Raw genomic sequence first — 21450 nt, forward strand, 5'->3', positions numbered from 1 at the left:
CCAACCAATCAGTTTCAATCAGTAAGCTGAGCAATCAAATCAACTGATCGAACTCCTTCGCTTTGAGCACGAAGCTCGATCGAACAATTTTGTAGCGAACCGCTGTGCTGAGTTTGACCGTTTTGAGCGTGGCTGATCAAACCGGATCGATCATACTCAATGCAGGTCTCTGATACATATGTATCTATAGATACCTTGATCTAAGATTTTAAAATGAAAATGTATGCGATTGTTTTTGTATGCTTACAAATAATCTTTTTTTTATACTTACGTTTCTCGTATACCAAATATAAAACCCTTTTGTCTGACTATTACTTTGAAAAGGTTTTTGGTAAGTATTTCGCTGTGGGTGTTTTAGATTAATTTGTAAATATTTCTTTATATTTAGTATATGTTTTCATTATGAATATTGTTGTTCCTTAATTGAACCTGATTTACATATGTATGTATGTACATATGTATATACTCTTGCAATCAGTTGCTACAGAGTATTATAGTTTTGTTCACCATATCTTTCACCTAAAACTAATCGAGATAGATATAGGGTTATACATCACTTCACTACATATTATAAAACAAAGTCACTTTTTCTGTCCTAATGTCCCCTTAAATGTTTAAATCTTGAAAACTAAGCAACTGATTTTGATGCGGTTTTTTTTAATAGATAGATTGTCTGAAGCGGAAGGTTTATGTCATTATAATGTGAAGAAATATATAAAGGGGGCGTGGCACTCGGACAAAATGTGGTAAAAAACCATACATTTTTTGTTTACACAGCCATACATCATAAACGAATCCGCCGATTAAAATGAAACTTACTTGAAGTTAAACTTTGAAATATTTACTTTCGTTCTGCATCAAAAAAAAAATAGTTGATTCATTTCTTATTTAACCAAAATTGTTTAAACAAGAGCAGTACTTTTTCCAAAAAAACTGTTTGTGTGTTTGTTCGCTGTCAACGGAATGAAACATTAGAAGTTATGTGGGAAGCTCACCCCACCTCATTCATGTTGAATTAGATCGTATGGTGAAAGAACTCGGTACGTACACATGTATGTAAGTACGTATGTACGAATCTCTCGCATCATTAAATTTCGGACGTATGTATGCATGTATTTTCAATTCATGTTGTTATTACCGTACTGAATTTCATGTAATTCGGGGGTGTTGTGTTTGAACTCATTTCAAATTTTATTCAAATTGCATTCACAATATTTGTCACATTGGTAAACAGCTGATTCGAATATTGGTTTTGTGTATGTTCGAAAAGACGAAAATTCAATCAGATTCTGTGACACCATTTAAAATCAGAATTGGTTTTCAATTCTGACAGCTAGGCAATTCTGTCTTGAATTTCACAACACCACTGATTATATGTACATTAAATTTTTTCAGCGAAATAAACCGCTCTGTTCACATTCAATAATTAAAATACAGTTTTTGAATAGTTTTTATTGATTCGGAGCGCGTTAAATTTGCTATCGATTCCAACGACTACACCCACAATAACATTTTTTGTCATTTACTTTTTACGACAACTAATAGCTTATTTTCGAAGCGATTTCAATCAATACAGCGTTTAACCTTATCCAATTAAATACCTTAAATACATTGTTGATTTAATATGAATATTTTTGAAGATATTACATCAGTAATTTTCTTATGTTTCTAAATGGTAAGTATTTACATATTTTTTACTGCGGCGCATAATAATGTGGCAATTTGTGCATAGTTAATAATACATACATATAGAACTGAGTAAATTTTGTACTGAAATTATAAAGTCATGTCTGGAAGACGTTTACAATTTCCGGTAAAGACATCTTTTGTAATGACCATTAATAAATCGCAGGGTCAAATCTTCAACGTTGCAGGCTTAGATTTGAGCGTTGACTGTTTTTAATATGGCCAACTGTATGTGGCTCTTTCAAAAGTTATCTCAAGAGAAAACATGTTTGTATTGTCTAATGACAAGAAAGCTGTGAACGTTGTATATAAAGACATTCTGTACTATATTAATTGTTGTTGTAAAAATAAAATAAATATGTAAAAATGCAAAAAAGTGTAGGGTATGAATTTAGATATTCCAAAGATAGCAAGGAAATCTTCATGGTATAAAGAAAGGGGAATTGTTTTACTCCAAATGTAACGCGTGCGGGCCACGGGCAATAATGAATAAATCAAAACCATTGGATCGATTTTAATCATTTTTTCAGTGAGTGACATAGGCCTTATATTTTATTTCCGTGCGAAGCCGGGGCGGGTTGCTAGTGTAATATATATAAATGTTCAGGGTGACGAGAAAAGTTGAAATCCGAAAGACTGTCTGTCTGTCCGTCCGTGCAAGCTGTAACTTGAGTATATACACATAGCCCATAAAGTCTGCGTTCACCGGCCACATTTTTTTAAGAGAAGCAAAAACACAATATTTATAAATAATTCTGTTTAAATTTTTTACCAGTATTTCTTCTTTATATTCTTCAGTTCAAAATACAAAAACAAAAATGTATATTCCTATTTTAATTTTTAAGATAACGGGATTTTAGTGTAACAACAAGTAAATATAGGCACCATAAAGTCTGCGTTCAGCTTTAAAACTAGTTACAAAAGCATTAAGAATGATAAAAAAATTAAGTTCAATATTTTGTTGGATAACCACGTTGTTTTAAAACCTCACGCAATCGATTTGGCATTGATCTTACCAACTTATCTGTTTCCTCAGCTGTAATCCGGGACCATTCTGCCTGCATAACACTTCGTAAAGCCTCTTTATTTGTATATCGTATGCTGACGAATTCTTTTTTCCAACAGATCCCATAGATGCTCAATAGGATTGAGGTCAGGTGATTGAGGGGGCGTTTTAAGCTGTCTAGGGGCATTGTATAAGAGCCAAAGTCTAACAATTTCAGCAGTATGTTTCGGATCATTATCTTGTTGGAACCAAAACGTCGAAGATAATCCAAGATTTTCTGCGCTTTTTTTCAAATTATTTTTTAGAATGGTCAAATAACCCCATTTATCCATTGTGGATTCAATAAATTCAAGCTGACCCACACCACCAGCCGCCATGCAACCCCACACCATAATTCCACCACCACCGTGTTTCACTGTACCAACAAGATTTTGTTTTTCAAGGGCAGTTCCTGTTTTACGCCACACAATTTGTCGACCTTTTATGCCAAAAATACAAAATTTACTTTCATCCGAAAATATCACTTGATTCCAGAATTCCGGAGACTTATTTATATGATTATGAGCAAAGTCAATGCGATTTCGTCTGTTTACAAGTGAGATATATGGTTTCTTTCGAGCGACTCTGCCATGATATCCAGCTTTTCGTAAAACTTTTCTAGCAGTTTCGGCACAAATTGTTTTCTTAAAGGTTATATTTACGTTTTCAATAATATTTGTGGACGTAATTCGAGGCTTAACTTTCACCATATTTATTATTTTGCGTTCTTCCCGGACTGATAATATTTTTGGACGGCCAGATCGCGGTTTTGACGCTAAAATTCAGGTTTTTTTGAAATTATTTACTACACGCTGGACCGAGGAATACGTTCTTCCAATAGTTTTCCCAATTTTTCTGAAACTTTCACCATCTTTCCACAACTTAATGATAATTTTTCTTTCCGACAGACTAATTTCTTTTCCTTTGGTTTCCATTTTTTTAATAAAGGGTGATTTTTTTGAGGTTAGGATTTTCATGCATTAGTATTTGACAGATCACGTGGGATTTCAGACATGGTGTCAAAGAGAAAGATGCTCAGTATGCTTTGACATTTCATCATGAATAGACTTACTAACGAGCAACGCTTGCAAATCATTGAATTTTATTACCAAAATCAGTGTTCGGTTCGAAATGTGTTTCGCGCGCGTGTTTTGTTCAGCGATGAGGCTCATTTCTGGTTGAATGGCTACGTAAATAAGCAAAATTGCCGCATTTGGGGTGAAGAGCAACCAGAAGCCGTTCAAGAACTGCCCATGCATCCCGAAAAATGCACGGTTTGGTGTGGTTTGTACGCTGGTGGAATCATTGGACCGTATTTTTTCAAAGATGCTGTTGGACGCAACGTTACGGTGAATGGCGATCGCTATCGTTCGATGCTAACAAACTTTTTGTTGCCAAAAATGGAAGAACTGAACTTGGTTGACATGTGGTTTCAACAAGATGGCGCTACATGCCACACAGCTCGCGATTCTATGGCCATTTTTGAGGGAAAACTTCGGACAACAATTCATCTCAAGAAATGGACCCGTAAGTTGGCCACCAAGATCATGCGATTTAACGCCTTTAGACTATTTTTTGTGGGGCTATGTCAAGTCTAAAGTCTACAGAAATAAGCCAGCAACTATTCCAGCTTTGGAAGACAACATTTCCGAAGAAATTCGGGCTATTCCGGCCGAAATGCTCGAAAAAGTTGCCCAAAATTGGACTTTCCGAATGGACCACCTAAGACGCAGCCGCGGTCAACATTTAAATGAAATTATCTTCAAAAAGTAAATGTCATGAACCAATCTAACGTTTCAAATAAAGAACCGATGAGATTTTGCAAATTTTATGCGTTTTTTTTTTTAAAAAAGTTATCAAGCTCTTAAAAAATCACCCTATATAATTAAAACGCGTCACGAGCTCTTAAAGCGATTAATTTGACTAAAATACAATAGAACCTATGAAAAAAGAAGAAACAAATTCATGAAAAGTAACGGTATTTGCAATTTAAGCAAACTGAACGCAGACTTTGTGGTGCCTATGTTTACTTGTTGTTACACTAAAATCCCGTTATCACAAATATGAAAATAGGAATATATATTTTTGTTTTTGCATTTGGAACTTAAGAATATAAGGATGAAATACATGTAAACAATTTAAACTGAATTGCCTATTAACATAGTGTTTTTACTTCTCTTAAAAAAATGTGTCAGGTGAACGCAGACTTTATTGGCTATGTGTATGTATCTTAATTAACCCTCTAAACGGCCAATTTTTTTTTTCGATTAAAAAAATTATTTTTTCATAGTTTTTGTCTAAATAAAACATACGTTAATGTTAAAAGGTAAAAAAGAAAATCTAAACTTACCTTCCAGGTGAGAAAATACATACATATGTTGACCGCCAAAAGGCGGACCTGTCTGGTAACGTAATAACAAACTTTTATTAGAGGATGATTTTACTTGAAATTTTATTCAGTTTTTTTTATTGTTTTGATGATAAATTTGAAAACATTTGTTATTGTTTGAAAGGCACAGATTTAATTTACACTTAGTACAAAACATTTCTGTTTCGGACTTACATCCCAGAAGTTGACATACTTTTTGCCACTGCTGCTCAAAACGTCAGGCATATGTATGTCCAACACCATCAAAATGAATGTCATCGGGTGGATCATACGATTTCTTCAATTTTTGTATTTGTGGACTTTGGCTCTGAGGTCTACCGACAGCTCTTTTGGCGTTAGTCTCCTCATAACGACAAAGTACATCAGTCACTTCAATACGAAAATTTGGTAATTTTTTATGATAAATATCTTTACAGTTAATTCCATGAATACGCTGAAAAAGGAGGTATGAATTTACTATCGACATATCAATTAAGTGATAAAATAAACGCAAAGTCCATTTTTTGGTCTTAACTCTGATGTGATAGCGACCAAGTAAACTGTCCATCAAATCAACACCACCCATATGGCGGTTATATTCTTTAATTATATTAGGACAGTCTACATCGACGTAGGATTTATTTTTCCGATCATAACGGCATATTTTTAAGGGTTGTGAATTGCTGTTTAGTGTTTTAAATGGCTTAATTCCAGCATACGTGGATACCAGTCGTACATATTTTGTATCGTTCCATTGAACACAAGATATGTCCACTCCAAAAGCACGGCCAACAAACTCCTCTGAGTATCCACGTTCTTTATCTTTTAATTCCACTTCCTTTGTCAGCTTGCAGTTGGGTATTCTGTTAGATCGGATGGTTCCTAATGCATAAATTCCTCTGATTCGTAAGTAAACAAGAAGTGGCAGAGAGGTATAAAAATTATCAAAGTGCAATATGTGGTTTTTTTAAATCTGGAATTGTACTTGACAACCTTATGATTACATTGGCTGTTGATCCTAAATCAGGAGTATTAGGTATTACTTTATTATCGCCAGCTCCTTTGTATACTTCAAATCTGTACGAAAAGCCATTCGAGTCACAAAGAACAAAAAGTTTCATGCCATATTTATGGGGCTTTGCGGGCATATAATTGGTCTTAAAAAATCAAAATTTTCGAAAAAATAAAAATCTTTCGATCAGGCCCGAGTTTATTATGTATTCTAAAAGCTGTATAAATTTCATTAAAATGTATTGAACGGTTTTCGAGTTACAGTTGTCACCGATTCAAAAAACATAGTTTTGGGAAAAACGGGTTTAAAGTATACCTAAGGCGTTACCTATCATAAATATACATAAGTAAGTACTTGCATATTACAATAAATTTGCAACTTAGGGTCTTTGTACATTTTATTTCCTTCTAAGTATGAATAAAAGAACATACATAAATATGCATATGTAAGTTTAGATAATTCGGACAAGAATTTATTTGTAAATATGTACGTATGTATTTAATATGTATGTACATATGTATGTGCATATACTTTTGTGTTTAAATAATGTGCTGTAATGCTGCAGCTGCTTTACGAAAATATGCAATGTATTTATTTGACGTTTATGAATGCCCATGTGCATTGTCTACAGCTGTTAGAATTAGTTGTGTTAATAAATAAATTTTTTGTGTTTACAAAAATGGATGATTTATTATTGAACAAGTAATCTGCGATTACTTTGGCAGAAACTACAAGTAGTAGTAATAGCTTAACAATTGCTAAAAATTTTATAAAAAAACCAACAGAGGATGTCTGTCTTAGCTTAGCGATGTGAAAATAAAAGACGAATTTTAAAAATTAAAAACTTTTCAAAGAGCATTGCGGGTATGCAGAATGATGTTTTTCGTTCACATTTTCGAATGGAAAAATCAACATTTAAGGTGACTTTCAACTAAATAATTATTTACACACATATACATATTGTTACAAAAAGTAGTATTAAGTTGTATTTGTATTACTATATGCATCCCTGATTATGAACAATAGCTGTAGGTATATGGAATAGCATTTGTCTTGTTGTAGACATCTGGCGCCACACTGTCTGCTCGTCTAGTTAAACAATTGCTGAGTCTGGCGCCGCGACTGTCTGCTTGCGTCTGGCGCCGTATAGCCGTATGTTCTGGTAATTTCCAGACGCGATATTCTAGAAGGACACGTCGGCATCAGCGAGAAGTGCGTGGCTATAGCCGTATGTTCTGGTAATTTCCAGACGCGATATTCTAGAAGGACACGTCGGCATCAGCGAGAAGTGCGTGGCTATATAAGCCGTGGCAGTGCCAACGTAATCAATCAGTGCTAAGAGTAAACTGCTATAGTGTAGACGAGTTGTGAAATAAAGAGTTGTTGAATTAAATTAAACAGTGTTGATTTTATTTGTCAATCCAGAGATACGAACCTAACAAAGTAAACTAGCAAGAGTAAATTCGTAACAATTGGTGTCAGAAGTGGGATTGTCAAATAATCCAAATTCAAGATGGTTAAATTCGGAGAATTGAGAATTCAGCAATTAAAAAAGGAACTGGAGGAGCGTAATTTGCCGATAAGTGGGCAAAAGGCGGATCTGCAGGCACGATTACGTGAAGCAATGGAAGCGGATGGAATTAATGTGGACGAGTTCGAATTTGTTGGGCCAGAAACTTCTACAAAGGTAGAAGAAAAAGTAGAAGAACAACGAACATCATCAAGTGTGGACATGAACTTGCTGTTAGTGGCTATTAAGCAAATAGAAAATCGTCTGGCACAGCAAATAGCTGAAAATACAGAAAATGCAGTGCAAACAGAAAATCGTCTGGCACAGCAAATAGCTGAAAATACAGAAAATGCAGTGCAAACAGAAAATCGTCTGGCACAGCAAATGACGCAAATAGCTGAAAATACATCACAGTTAGAGTCTCGCCTTACACAACAAATGACTGAAAATAATACGCAGTTAGAAAATCGTTTGGTACAACAGATTACGGAAAATACTACACAACTACAAAAACAAGTGCAAGAGAAATTTTCAAAATTTGAAGACGAATTAAGCACTTTAAAAAATGACGAAGAAAATTTGAAATCAGAAGTTCTTCATTTGAGTAATCGGATGCGAGAACTGCAACTGCATGGCCCTGCACCATCAACAAATAATCCAAGATTGAAGGCACCCACATTCGATGGAAGTATTCCATTTCAAATTTTCAAACTTCAGTTTGAAAAGACAGCATTGGCCAATAACTGGAATGCAGCGGACAAAGTGGCGTCCTTGTTTGTATCATTGAAAGGACCTGCGGCAGAAATCCTTCAGACTATTCCAGACTGTGAACGGGACAACTATGAGGCATTGATGAGTGCGATAGAAAGACGATATGGTAGTGAGCACCGGAAACAAATATACCAGATCGAACTGCAAAATAGGGGTCAGAAAATGAACGAGTCATTGCAAGAGTTCGCAACTGAAATAGAACGACTGGCTCATTTGGCAAATGCAGATGCACCTGTGGATTACATTGAGAGGGTAAAAATTCAATGTTTCATAAATGGAATTCGTGATGTGGACACCAAACGCGCCACATATGCATTGCCAAAAAGAACGTTTGCTGAAACGGTTTCGCACGCCCTCACACAGGAAACAGCTTCCCTACTAAGTAAACCAGCACACAAAGTACAAAGGGTTGAAATGGAACAACCGGCGCTGATGGAAGAAATATTGAAGACTCTGAAGACAATTGCTGCACCGCGAGTAAATACAACAGGAAGATGTTTCAACTGTGGAAAAGCGGGTCACTTTGCCCGAAATTGCAATATAAAAGTAAACCCATCAAAACGGAAACAACCAACAGATAACGAGGACGGAGCATCCACATCTCACAAGTCGTTAAACTAAAACGGAACAGTTCAAAGGGGCGTGAGCTGGTTCCCACAACTATTTGCCCCGCCATCTCGATATCACAAATAGGTCGCCATGACAACAATCTTACTATCAACGGTATCGTAAATGGACGACTGTCAACGCTTACTTTGGATACTGGTGCCACACATTCAATTATCCGACCGGATGTGGTAAGAGGGACGGTTGAACCATTAGTCGGTTGCAAGCTTCGAACGGCCACCGGGGAGGAAGCAGCTGTCGCGGGAAAAGTGTTTTGCGAAGTGATGATTGGTACCCTGGAAGTTAATCACACCTTCATCGTAGCAGAAATCACGGATGAAATTATAATGGGAGTAGATTTCATGATTGATCACGGGGTTACTTTGGATTTAAACAAGCAAATGCTGTTTTGCCAGAACATGGAGATGCCTATAAACACCGGATATGTGACTAACGTTGAAAGTAAGAGGGTGATTGTTGATGATAATCAGAGCATTCCACCAAAATCTGAGGCGATTGTATGGGCTAAAGTGAATGGAGGAGGTGGGACTGAAGAGTTGTGGATTGTGGAACCAACAAAAATAGATACACCCATATTGGTAGGAAGAACGCTTGTGAAAACTAGAGAAGACGCCACCATTCCGGTGAGAGTAGTGAATGAATTCAACACGCCTATAAGTCTGAAGAAAGGAGCAGTAATTGGACAGTGCCAGAATATAAGTGCAATAGCACGATGCGAACGAACACATTGAGCCTCAGCAGATAAGTCCTACACTCCTAAATAATTTGCTGAACGAACTGCATGGAAATGAAAAATTAAAAGCAGAAAAACTATTAGAAAAATACGCATCCATATTTGCAAACGAAGGAAACACAGGAAGAACCGGCATTGTCAAACATCGCATAAATACTGGAGACGCTAAACCAATCCGACAAGCTCCGCGTAGGGTTCCACTAGCAAAACGAGAGGATGCTAACAAAATTATTGAAGACATGCACAAAAACGGTGTAATCGAACCTTCAATAAGTCCATGGAGCTCACCTATCGTCTTAGTTAAAAAGAAAGATGGTAGCACCCGTTTCTGCGTAGATTATAGGAAGTTGAATGATGTCACAAAGAAAGACAGTTATCCTCTACCAAGAATCGACGATACATTAGACACCTTGTCTGGAGCGAAATGGTTTTCTACATTAGATCTACAAAGTGGATATTGGCAAGTCGAGATTGATGAATGTGACCGTGAAAAGACCGCTTTCAGTATGGGCGACGGGTTATGGGAATTCTCTGTGATGCCATTTGGGTTATGTAATGCGCCTGCAACGTTCGAGCGACTGATGGAACATGTGTTAAAAGGACTCAACTGGAAGACATGTTTAGTGTATCTTGATGACATTATCATCATGGGAAAAAGTTTTGATGATCATCTGAAAAATCTAGAGGAAGTCTTTCAGCGAATAGCAGCAGCCGGATTACGCTTGAATCCCAAAAAGTGTTCATTATGGAAGAAGCAGGTCACATATCTCGGACATAAAGTGTCAACTGAGGGGATTCACACCGAGGAAGGAAAAATAAAAGCAGTCAAAGATTGGCCTCGACCCACCAACATACATGAACTCCGCAGCTTCCTTGGCTTATGCACGTATTACCGCCGTTTTGTACCTGGATTTGCGAACGTGGCTAGAAGTTTACATGATTTAACCAAGAAGAATCGCCCGTTTGTATGGCAGTTGGAACAAGAAAAAGCATTTGAGCAGCTGAAAGAACTACTTTGTACGGCGCCGATGTTAGCTTATCCAATACCTGGAAAGAAATTCATCCTGGATACAGATGCGAGCGCTTATGGAATTGGAGGTGTCCTGTCTCAGCTCATCGACGGACAAGAAAGAGTAATTGGGTATTACAGCAGAGTGCTCGGGAAACCAGAGAAAAACTACTGTGTGACGCGAAAAGAACTACTAGCTGTGGTGGAATGTGTAAAACATTTCCACAAGTATTTGTATGGACAACGATTCTTGCTGAGGACTGATCATGCAGCATTAAAATGGTTATTACAGTTTAAGAATCCGGAAGGCCAAATTGCACGATGGATCGAAAGATTACAGAATTACGACTTCGAAAACGGAACATCGAAAGGGGATTCACCACAAAAATGCGGATGCATTATCACGTCGCCCTTGTCCACTGGAATGTAAACATTGCTCCAAATCAGAAGGAAAAGAAGGTATAATCGACGTGCGATTAATGAATATAGAACCTGAAGATGATTGGACTCCTCACCGCATCAGAATCAATCAGCTGGAGGACCCTGATCTTGCAAAGCTGGTAATGGCCAAAGAAAATGGGGTACGACCACCAAAGGAACAAATAAGTAGCGAGAGTCCAACTGCAAAAGCATATTGGGCCCAATGGAACAGCATAAACCTCGTTAATGGATACCTTCATCGTACCTGGGAAAGCGAAGATGGCAAACATTCTCGTCTGCTGATCATAGTACCGAAGTCCATGATCCCAAAAGTATTGAAAGAATATCACAATGGACCTAGTGGAGGGCACCTTGGAATAACAAAAACTATAGAGAAGATTAAACAACGGTTCTACTGGATCGGTTGTCGAGATTCCATAGCAGAATGGATAAGTAATTGCGTAGAGTGCATGGCAGCTAAAGGTCCTAAAGCCAAAAGTCGCGGTAGGCTACAACAGTACAACGTGGGATCACCATTTGAACGAGTCGCAATGGATGTTGCAGGTCCGTTCCCAACCAGTACGGCCGGTAACAAATATCTACTGGTTGTCATGGACTATTTCAGTAAATGGCCAGAAGTATATGCCTTACCAAACCAGGAAGCGAAGACCGTAGCCGAAGCGTTTGTAGAAAATTGGATAACAAGGTTCGGAGTGCCCGTCGAATTACACTCAGATCAAGGCAGGAATTTCGAATCTTCCATTTTCCAAGAAGTCTGTACATTATTGGGCATCCACAAGACACGGACAACAGCGTTACACCCACAATCAGATGGGATGGTAGAGAGATTCAACCGAACGCTCGAAGAACATCTGCGGAAAATCGTTGATAAAGACCAACGGAATTGGGACAAGTGCATCCAGATGTTCCTGCTGGCGTATCGTTCAGCGAAGCACGAGACAACTGGTTACACGCCAGCAAAGATTATTTTCGGATCTGATCTGCGACTCCCTGCTGATCTTAAGTTTGGTACGAATCCTACAGCTGTAAGAAATGATGGAGATTATTGTTCTGCCTTAAAGGAAGAAATGAATGAATTGCATCTAATGGTAAGACAGCATACGCATCTGATGAGCAATAAGATGAAGGACCGGTTCGATCAAGCGGCAAATTCAAAAGGTTTTGAAGAAGGTGATCTGGTCCTGTTGTACAATCCACTTCGAAAGAAAGGCTTGTCCCCGAAATTGCAGACAGCCTGGGAAGGACCCTATATGGTGATGAAACGACTTAATGACGTGGTATACCGCATACAAAGAAATGGGAAAGCACGATGTAAAATGAAAGTAGTACATTTGGAGAGGCTCGCCCCATTTGGTTCAAGAGGATTTGTGCCTAATCGGGACGATTAGGCTTTAGTGGAGGGCAGTGTTACAAAAAGTAGTATTAAGTTGTATTTGTATTACTATATGCATCCCTGATTATGAACAATAGCTGTAGGTATATGGAATAGCATTTGTCTTGTTGTAGACATCTGGCGCCACACTGTCTGCTCGTCTAGTTAAACAATTGCTGAGTCTGGCGCCGCGACTGTCTGCTTGCGTCTGGCGCCGTATAGCCGTATGTTCTGGTAATTTCCAGACGCGATATTCTAGAAGGACACGTCGGCATCAGCGAGAAGTGCGTGGCTATAGCAGTCGTTTCAGGTAATTACAAGACGCGATATTCTAGAAGGACACGTCGGCATCAGCGAGAAGTGCGTGGCTATATAAGCCGTGGCAGTGCCAACGTAATCAATCAGTGCTAAGAGTAAACTGCTATAGTGTAGACGAGTTGTGAAATAAAGAGTTGTTGAATTAAATTAAACAGTGTTGATTTTATTTGTCAATCCAGAGATACGAACCTAACAAAGTAAACTAGCAAGAGTAAATTCGTAACAATATGGATATTAAATCTGTATTGTTTAGATTCTTCTGAACATGTTGAAACCATACTGGGTGTCAAAATGCACTGGTCGTAATGAAGTTTCGTTGGAAAAACGCGCTGTATGCAACTATATGGAAACTTAGCAACAACACATCATTCAGAGATGTCAGCAACAGATTCGATATGGCAATGGGAACCAGCTATAAACTATTAATGTTAAGCTTTATTAAAAATTGTTCATTTATATTTAATTGAACTTGTTTAGGCAATTGTGGATAGTCATCTTAAGTTCATAGATGTGTTTATTGGCTGCCCCGGACGATGCCACGATGCTGCTATATGGGAAATGAGTCCTATTAGAACGTCAATAGTCAAGGGAGAATTAAAAATTTGTTCCGGTTACCATTTATTAGGCGATTCCGCATATCCGCTGGAAACCTTCCTAATGGTACCTTATAGAGACAATGGTTTTTTAACACCTAAAAAAGTTCAATATAACAAAATTTTATGCTCAACAAGAGTTCATATAGAACAGGCATTTGGAATATTGAAAAAAAATTCCGTATTTTGAAATATATAGATGTGCTACATGCACATTTACCAAAAACTATCACGATGGCCTGTATAATTCTTCATAATATTATTATCGAAAATGAGACTGATGAACCCTGCGTTATAAGTGAAGAAGAACAAATTGAACCATTTAATATCGAAAATAGCTTTTCACAATTACCAACTACTCGACTTACAAGTCGACAGAGAGAACAAGCCAAAAATAAACGGGACGCCATTGCCACTTTACTATCTGCATAAGTAATGAAATATTAACTGTTTTTTAAGTAATAAAACATGAATTTGATATAAAACTAGTAATCCCGGCTCGTTTACCTGCTACAAAGACGCCTCAATCCCCTCCCTCCCTGCAGCACCTTTTGCTATCCGTTTTCCTTGCCCAATTCCACTGCCACTCCCACCCCCAATCGAACATTAGCCTTACTAAGACACAGCTATTTATTATTGCTTTATTGCATAGATTAGTTTTATTAAAATTAAAATCACATTCGTTGTCAAAACGCTTGTACATTTGTTAAACTTAAAAATTCATTGCATATTTAAAAAAAAAAACTTGAGTTAACTCATTAAAAAATTAGGTATTAAGATTACGTTCTAATATTTTCTCATATAAATTTCGTATGGATCTTAGTTCCTGCACTTTTTCCTTTTCAATGTTTACTTTTTCCTTCTCACTCTCCACCAGTGCCTCTAACAATTTTGCTTGTTTTTCCGATTCGGAGGCCAAGAACTCAATGACTTCATTTCTCTTCCGTTTTTGGGCAGTTCCAACTACTTGGGTGAACTCTGATGATGGTGCAGAAGGTGAAGGCGATGGAGTATCATTTCATGATAAATCATGAGTTAGTTGATCCAAAGAATAATCGAGCATGTTATCAGGTACAGATATACTGCTACGTGTACCATAAACATCATCCATCTCATCAAAAAAGTTCCAATTTGTGGCAGACTCACCGGACGTTCCATTTCTTCTTTTTATTCTTCTATACGTCCCCAACATATTGGTGAAGCAGCGCGTTATCTCATCCACTGAAGGGGAAAACGTATTGTCCACTTCTTGAATTTCCCGTCGAATTGTTTGCCAAATTGTGCCGCGTTTTTTTATTTTGGCGGTGAAGTCACTTTCATGGCGAAGTCTTATTGACATGAGCAATTTTTTACGCTCATGCGTCCACTTTTTATCACTACAAAGAAAAATTAAGTGAAATAACAATTAAATTCTAATAAAAATTTATATTTTAATAAAAATTACTTACTTCATTGGCGAACCATCTATTTCAACTCTTGCCGTTTCTTTTGAATGCAATGCATGTCAAACAAAAGTCATGCACATTTTGACAACTCATGCGCATGAAATAGGGTTGTCATTCATTTATGAATTCAATACTTTGTCTAAATTATTGCAGTGGCGTTTACGAATAGTATGCAATGCATGTATGCTTTGCATATTGCGTTTACGAAAGCAGCCATACTTATCAGAGACCTGCATTGAGTATGATCGATCCGGTTTGATCAGCCTCGCTCAAAACGGTCACAACTCAACACAGCGGTTCGCAACAAAATTGTTCGATCGAGTTTCGTGCTCAAAACGAAGGAGTTCGATCAATTGATTTGATTGCTCTGCTTACTGATTAAAACTGATTGTTTGGTTCCGGTATGATGATTGTACAGAAAAACACGATCAAGTCCAAGATGCATGAAAACTCATACATCGATCAAGTGTGCGTTTGAATTGATTGTGATTGAACCAATCAGATCGAGAATTGCCCTGCAAATATGTATGTGCATAGTTTTTATGTACATATTTGTGTGTTTTAACAGAAACAAGTTGCGATGCATAAAATCCAAAACATTACTGCATAATTTCTTCATTTATAACGCTTAAAACTAAAATTCAATTAATGCTTAAAATTAATAAACAAAGGTAATGCTTAAAATATTAGGGAACACAAATTTCAAATTTTTATCACTTCTTCATTGAGATCAACAAAAACTTAAAATTAAAAGAAGGTAATAAACTTGGTTTCTTAATCGCTAAAACTTTTAAAAAATAAATTTAAAAACAATAAAGTATCAACTGAACATGGTCCGAGCCTATTTCTTTTTTCAGTTATAATATTTCCAGCCAAAGAAAAAGAACGCTCAGCGACTGCGCTGCTGGCAGGAACCACCCGGTATGACCAAACGGTATGATTGTGGTCGATCGGAATGCAAGCAGCATTCTCGAACATTCTTTGCTGCTCACACAAGGCGTTCGATCGAGAAAAATCATTACGAAACAAGCAACAGTGATTGAAACTGATTGTTCGCTTTGAGCACGCTCGCTTACGATCATTCATTTTTGTTGAAGCAAAGTTTTCCGTCACAAAAAATCTGAGTCAATGATCGGGTATGATTGAAAAAATTGTGATCGTTGCAGCTCTCTGATACATATGTACAGGTAACTATGTGTACCAGAGACCTGCACGATTAAGGTAGGCATCGTACGATTACGTTATTAAGTAACACTTCTGACGATTACCACGATGTGAAAGTAACATTGCGCATCGGCATCGCGGCATCGTGGCATCGTACGATTACTATCTGGTATCGTCAATGGCAAATGAAACGAAGTTCTTTTCTTCGCGCACAATACTTATTGGTGAGCACGAAAAAAAAGTAGCAAAAAGAGTAGCCCAGTGAGAAATTGGAATTAAAATTAGCAAATTTTATAAGCAAATTTATAAAATAATGAAAATTAACAAAATGTATTTTAAGGATATATTCCCTATTATCTTTAAAAGACTTGGAACATAAAAGGCATTGCATGGCACCAAAGGCATTTAGAAACATAAAATATTTCTCGCAGGGCATATTTGGTTTTGCGCTATAGTCTTACATGATGTTAACATGGATAATATGATACGAAACTTTAACATTGGCTCTCTTTTTCTGTCAAACGCGTTCCCTGATTATTTGACAGCGATGGAGATCAGGGAATTTTTGACAGTTGATTTCAGAAAAGGCGGGATGCCAGAAATAAACCGCTATAATTAACTGACAAAATCAGTGTGAAACGAAATTTCGTAGAAGTGGGTGCATATTTGGAAAAGAAAATTTGTATGTGTTTTGTGTATTAATGATTTTGCATTTTAATATTTATATATACATTTTCAAAGTAATTAATTATGTATTTTCGTACAATTTAGTGAAAATGCCAAAAGTAAGGAAGAGTGTGGTTGGATGCGAGGGCGGACAGCATATTTTCAACTTTCCTTCTAAGGAAAAGGATAAAGACAGGTTAGTCCAAAAGTATTTGTATATAGTATTTTTTAAATTTAAACTTTGTGCATGATATTTTATAGAGTTAATATAGTAGTTCTTAAAAATATATAATTTACTAATCTAAGTACATATTGTAATAATATATTTGTAATTAAATTCTACTACGTATGTTAAATAAAAATAAATATTTTATTGTAACACAATATTGATTGTAGTACTTAGTGTAGAAATAATTTTAAAAATTACAGTATTTTGGTAGGAAAATTATAATTAGAATAGTATATGTATATATTACGTGTAGTATTTAAAAATAAATAATAGTTTAATAAGCAGAAAAGTATAATAGTATTTGCTATTAAAATAAATATAAATAAGTTTTTGGTTGTAAGGTGTAGAGTTTCTTTGTTTTTATTTTTACTAGATATTTAATTTGGCTGAATCGGTTGGGTGTAGGAGACACCAAAATTAAACATCTGTTTGCCTGTGATCGGCACTTTTCTTTAACAATGAAGTTGAAAAAAAAAGCTAAGGCTTAATGCTGTTCCGGACCCGCATTTGCCAAATGCACCGGAACCTAGTTTTAATTATAAAAATGTTTTTAGTCCCAATTCGATAATTGAAATGGGAACAGAAGATTTTTCTTTTCTAAATAATGATACCGAATCAGGATTGTTTGATAACGGCAATAATTTGATGCTATTAGCATCCGTGGCAAAAGAAGCCCAGGAGGAAGTAGGGTTTTTAGGGACAGCTAATTCCAGGGAAATAGGCAGTCAAACAAATTTAAGTTTAGTGTCAGGAGCTAGTGATGGGCGATGTTGTGACTTTTAAGGAACACTGCTACTTGTGACTGTGCCTTTGTAGTAGTGATGGGCGATGTTGTGACTTTTAAGGAACACTGCTACTTGTGACTGTGACTTTGTAGTAGCAGTGATTTTAAACTGTGACTGTGACTAAAATAAAAATTGTAACAGACATAGCCCAATAAAGTAGAACAAAATTGTTTCCTTTTTTCATTTAAGTACGATGTACATATTTATTAGAATAAACAGAAATTAACATAGTCATTTTTAGAAAATCACCAAATACAAAGTATATACATAAAAGATAAAATTAAGTAGTGTTAAAAATATTTACATTAAATGAAAAAGAAGGCGAAAATATCACATTTTGCGAAAACAGCATCCATCTTTAAATAATTGCCACACATAACTCATTTTGGTTCTTTTTGACACAGACATCTTTAATTTTTATTAAGTATAAGCAAACTGATTTGTAACAGTTTCGTACAAAAATTAATGTAAATGATTCGTTATTTTTTAAGACGCACATATTTATTTAAAGTCGCACTAAATATATTTTCTGAAGGTTTTTTTTCAATATAAGGATACTCAATAGAAGCTATGTAAAGTAAACGAAAACACACTTTTAAAAATATTTCGTTACTTATAAAATACTTTTTATAAGTTTTTTTAAATTACTATATAAATTGATGCAATTTTAAGATTAAAAGTTTTATAATTGGCTTTACTACAGCATTGAGGTGTCTGTAATCAATTTAATTTGTACATGAATATTACCCGTTTAAAGATAAATTCAATTTTTATATGTTAACCAATTTATACTTATCTAAAACTGAAAAAATTCATAGCTTTAATGAATATGAATTCATCACAGTCGCAATTTTTTATATTCCACAGTGAATGCTATTTTGTCACAGTCGCAATTTTTCATATGATACTGTAACTGCTACTTTGTCACAGTCGCAATTTTTCATATGATACTGTGAATGCTATTTTGTCACAGTCGCAATTTTTCATGTGATACTGTAACTGCTACTTTGTTCGATAATTCCTGTCACTGCTATTTTAGGAAACTTGTCACAGCTGTGAGCAGTGATTTTTAAGTAGCAGTGACAAAGTCACAGGTACTCAAATATTTGCCATCTCTATCAGGAGCTCTTAGGGAACAAAAATTGGTGGAGGAAAATTTATGTTTGAAAAATAAGTTAGAAGAAAAGGAAAGGGAAATTAATTACTTAAAATATCAGTTAGAAGTTTTAGCAAAGAAATATAGAAGAGTAAAGAAGGAATTAAAGGAGAATGAGGAAGGTTTTGATTTAATAGGCCACTTTAATAGTAATTTTCCTCCACAGATAAGCGCCATAGTGCGCAATAGTATAAAAAATTTCAACCGAAATCCCAATGGTCGTAGATACGACAGCTATTTTAAAACACTGGCTTTAGGCGTATACTTCTTATCACCTTTAGCTTACAGACACCTTAAGCCAATCCTTAGGTTTCCGGATGAGAGAACTCTGGACGAGTTTGTTTCGGAATGGCCCCGCGATCCAGGATGTAATAGCAGTAGTATTAGATGTTTAGAGTTGAGAAGTCAGGGATTTAGTCAGGAACAAAAATTCGTGTCCATTTTGTGTGACGAAATGGCACTTAAGAGTCATATGCAATATTTACCTAAATTTGATAAAATTGTAGGAGTTGAGGATTACGGCGATGAAAATCGCACTTGTAGAATAGGTAATGGTGCGATGACTCTGATGGTCCAAGGTATTGGTGGAACACCTTGGTCTCACCCCCTATCGTATTTTATTGTCCATGGTTCCTGTAAAGGTGATGTAGCCAAAAAATATATTTTTGAGGCCATTACCCAGCTAGAAAACATAGGTCTTAATCCATGCCATTTTGTTTGTGATCAGGGTTCTAACTTTCTCAATTTAGCTTGGGTCTTAGGGGTTTGCGAAGAGCGCCCATATTTCAATGTAAATGGCAAAGAGGTATTCTTTTTTATGAATGTCCCCACCTTTTAAAAAATACCAGAAATTGTCTCGAAAATTGTAAAAATAAAGTATATTTTAAATCGCGTCCGATAAGTTGGTCCGATATAGTGCACTTTTATAATAAAGATTCGCAAAATCACATTCGCTGTGCACCGAAACTGTCTGATGCTCGTATTGCGCCGAATAATTTTCAAAAAATGAGTGTCAAACTTGCTAGTCAAGTGTTCAGTGACACAGTCGCTTCCGGAATGTTATCGATTTATAGTTCCGGTCATTTGACTTGTCCCTCAAATAGTTATTGCAATACGGCGGAATATATTTTATTTATTAATAAATTATTTGATATATTTAATAGCAGTAATTTTGAAGCTATTTTGCCCAACAAAATAGTTTAAAACGATTGTGGCGATTCTTGTCACGCTCAGGTTTTCAACATGTACAGACGAGACGATTATGTCAGGACAATCTAGAAAATTATTTTGGACAAATCAGAAGGGGCGGTGGCAGATGTGTAAGGATAACACCTTATATGTTCTGAAATTTGTTTAAAAATCATGGAGTTGCGTTACGCCAACTTGGTAACCAACGGAAACTGCGAACCGACAGCTCCCAACGAAAGCTTTTCTCCTAACATTTCGAATGAAATAATAGAAAGTGTGTGTAATGACCGTTTAATGCAGGACTTATCGTGGCAAGAGTTTCCAAGGACTTCCACGACCTGAACATTCGTTCAATAGGCTAGGATTAGGCAGCAACTTCGAAGTAGATGATGTTGAGGTAGATTTTTTTAGAGACAATGCATTTGTATATGTTAGTGGCTATTTTTATTTAAAAATATTTAGGGCACACACTTGCTCTCAACCCTTACCTTATTTAGGAGATGAGTTTTCAGTTGAATATCTCTTTACGCAAGAAAGGCAAATTGACTGATGCAATTTAATTACGCCGCCTCAGGGATTTTTAGATTACTTAAAAGAAATAGAAATAATTTTTATTAGGGAATTTGATTGCATTTGTCACAGGATAGGCGTAGGGCAGTTATTATTCGATAAAATGAAGCATGTCAGCCCTTATAAATGTTGTAGTAAAAGCGACAGTAATGCTAATCTAGCATTATATATTAGGATTCGTATATTTTTCGCCCTTAAGTTTTTCAATAGGAATCTTAGTAGACCTCACTATAAAACAAAAATATTATGTGTTTCACATATGTAGGATTTTTAGAAAAAATAGCTTCAAAATTGGCACATAAATATAATATTTTCGAGATAATTTTATATCCTAATTTTTCTTCGGCTTCTTGTTACCTGTTTTTAATTATATTTTGTTATTTAAAACTAGGTTCTGGAAACTTTTGGCATTGTGTATATGTATATTTATGTAAATATTATTTTAAGTTATCAATTTGTGATATTTTTAAATGAATTGTTTTGTTTTTCTGTTTTTTATTACATTAATTTGTTACATTATGAATTGTTTTGTTTTTGTGTTCATTTATTATTTTAAATTGTTACATTAGTTATAAGAAATGTATTTATTTATCTACGTACATATTAGTACTAAATAGCATACATATTGTGATATTTTTTATGAATTGTTTTGGTTTCTGATGTTTATATATATCCTTTTAATTTCTTAACTATGTATTCATTTTTAATATGTACATATGTATATATATTTTTTTTATGTTGTATATGGGTGATATAGGCCTA

The 21450-nt window shown here is 35.8% G+C and overlaps 1 protein-coding gene and 1 long non-coding RNA gene across 2 annotated transcripts in view; one reads left to right on the plus strand and one right to left on the minus strand.

The window, feature by feature from the left end:
- Nucleotides 1-21450, minus strand: part of LOC125777044 (putative nuclease HARBI1) — a 348853-nt gene that overhangs the window by 325708 nt on the left and 1695 nt on the right. The gene's annotated exons all lie outside the window — the stretch shown is intronic.
- Nucleotides 7049-13044, plus strand: LOC125777049 (uncharacterized). The gene is made up of 2 exons (XR_007422069.1): nucleotides 7049-7349; nucleotides 12885-13044. It is a non-coding gene; the product is annotated as an uncharacterized LOC125777049 (long non-coding RNA).

Source organism: Bactrocera dorsalis, chromosome 3 (assembly GCF_023373825.1).
Source record: "Bactrocera dorsalis isolate Fly_Bdor chromosome 3, ASM2337382v1, whole genome shotgun sequence".
Lineage (NCBI taxonomy): Eukaryota > Metazoa > Arthropoda > Insecta > Diptera > Tephritidae > Bactrocera > Bactrocera dorsalis.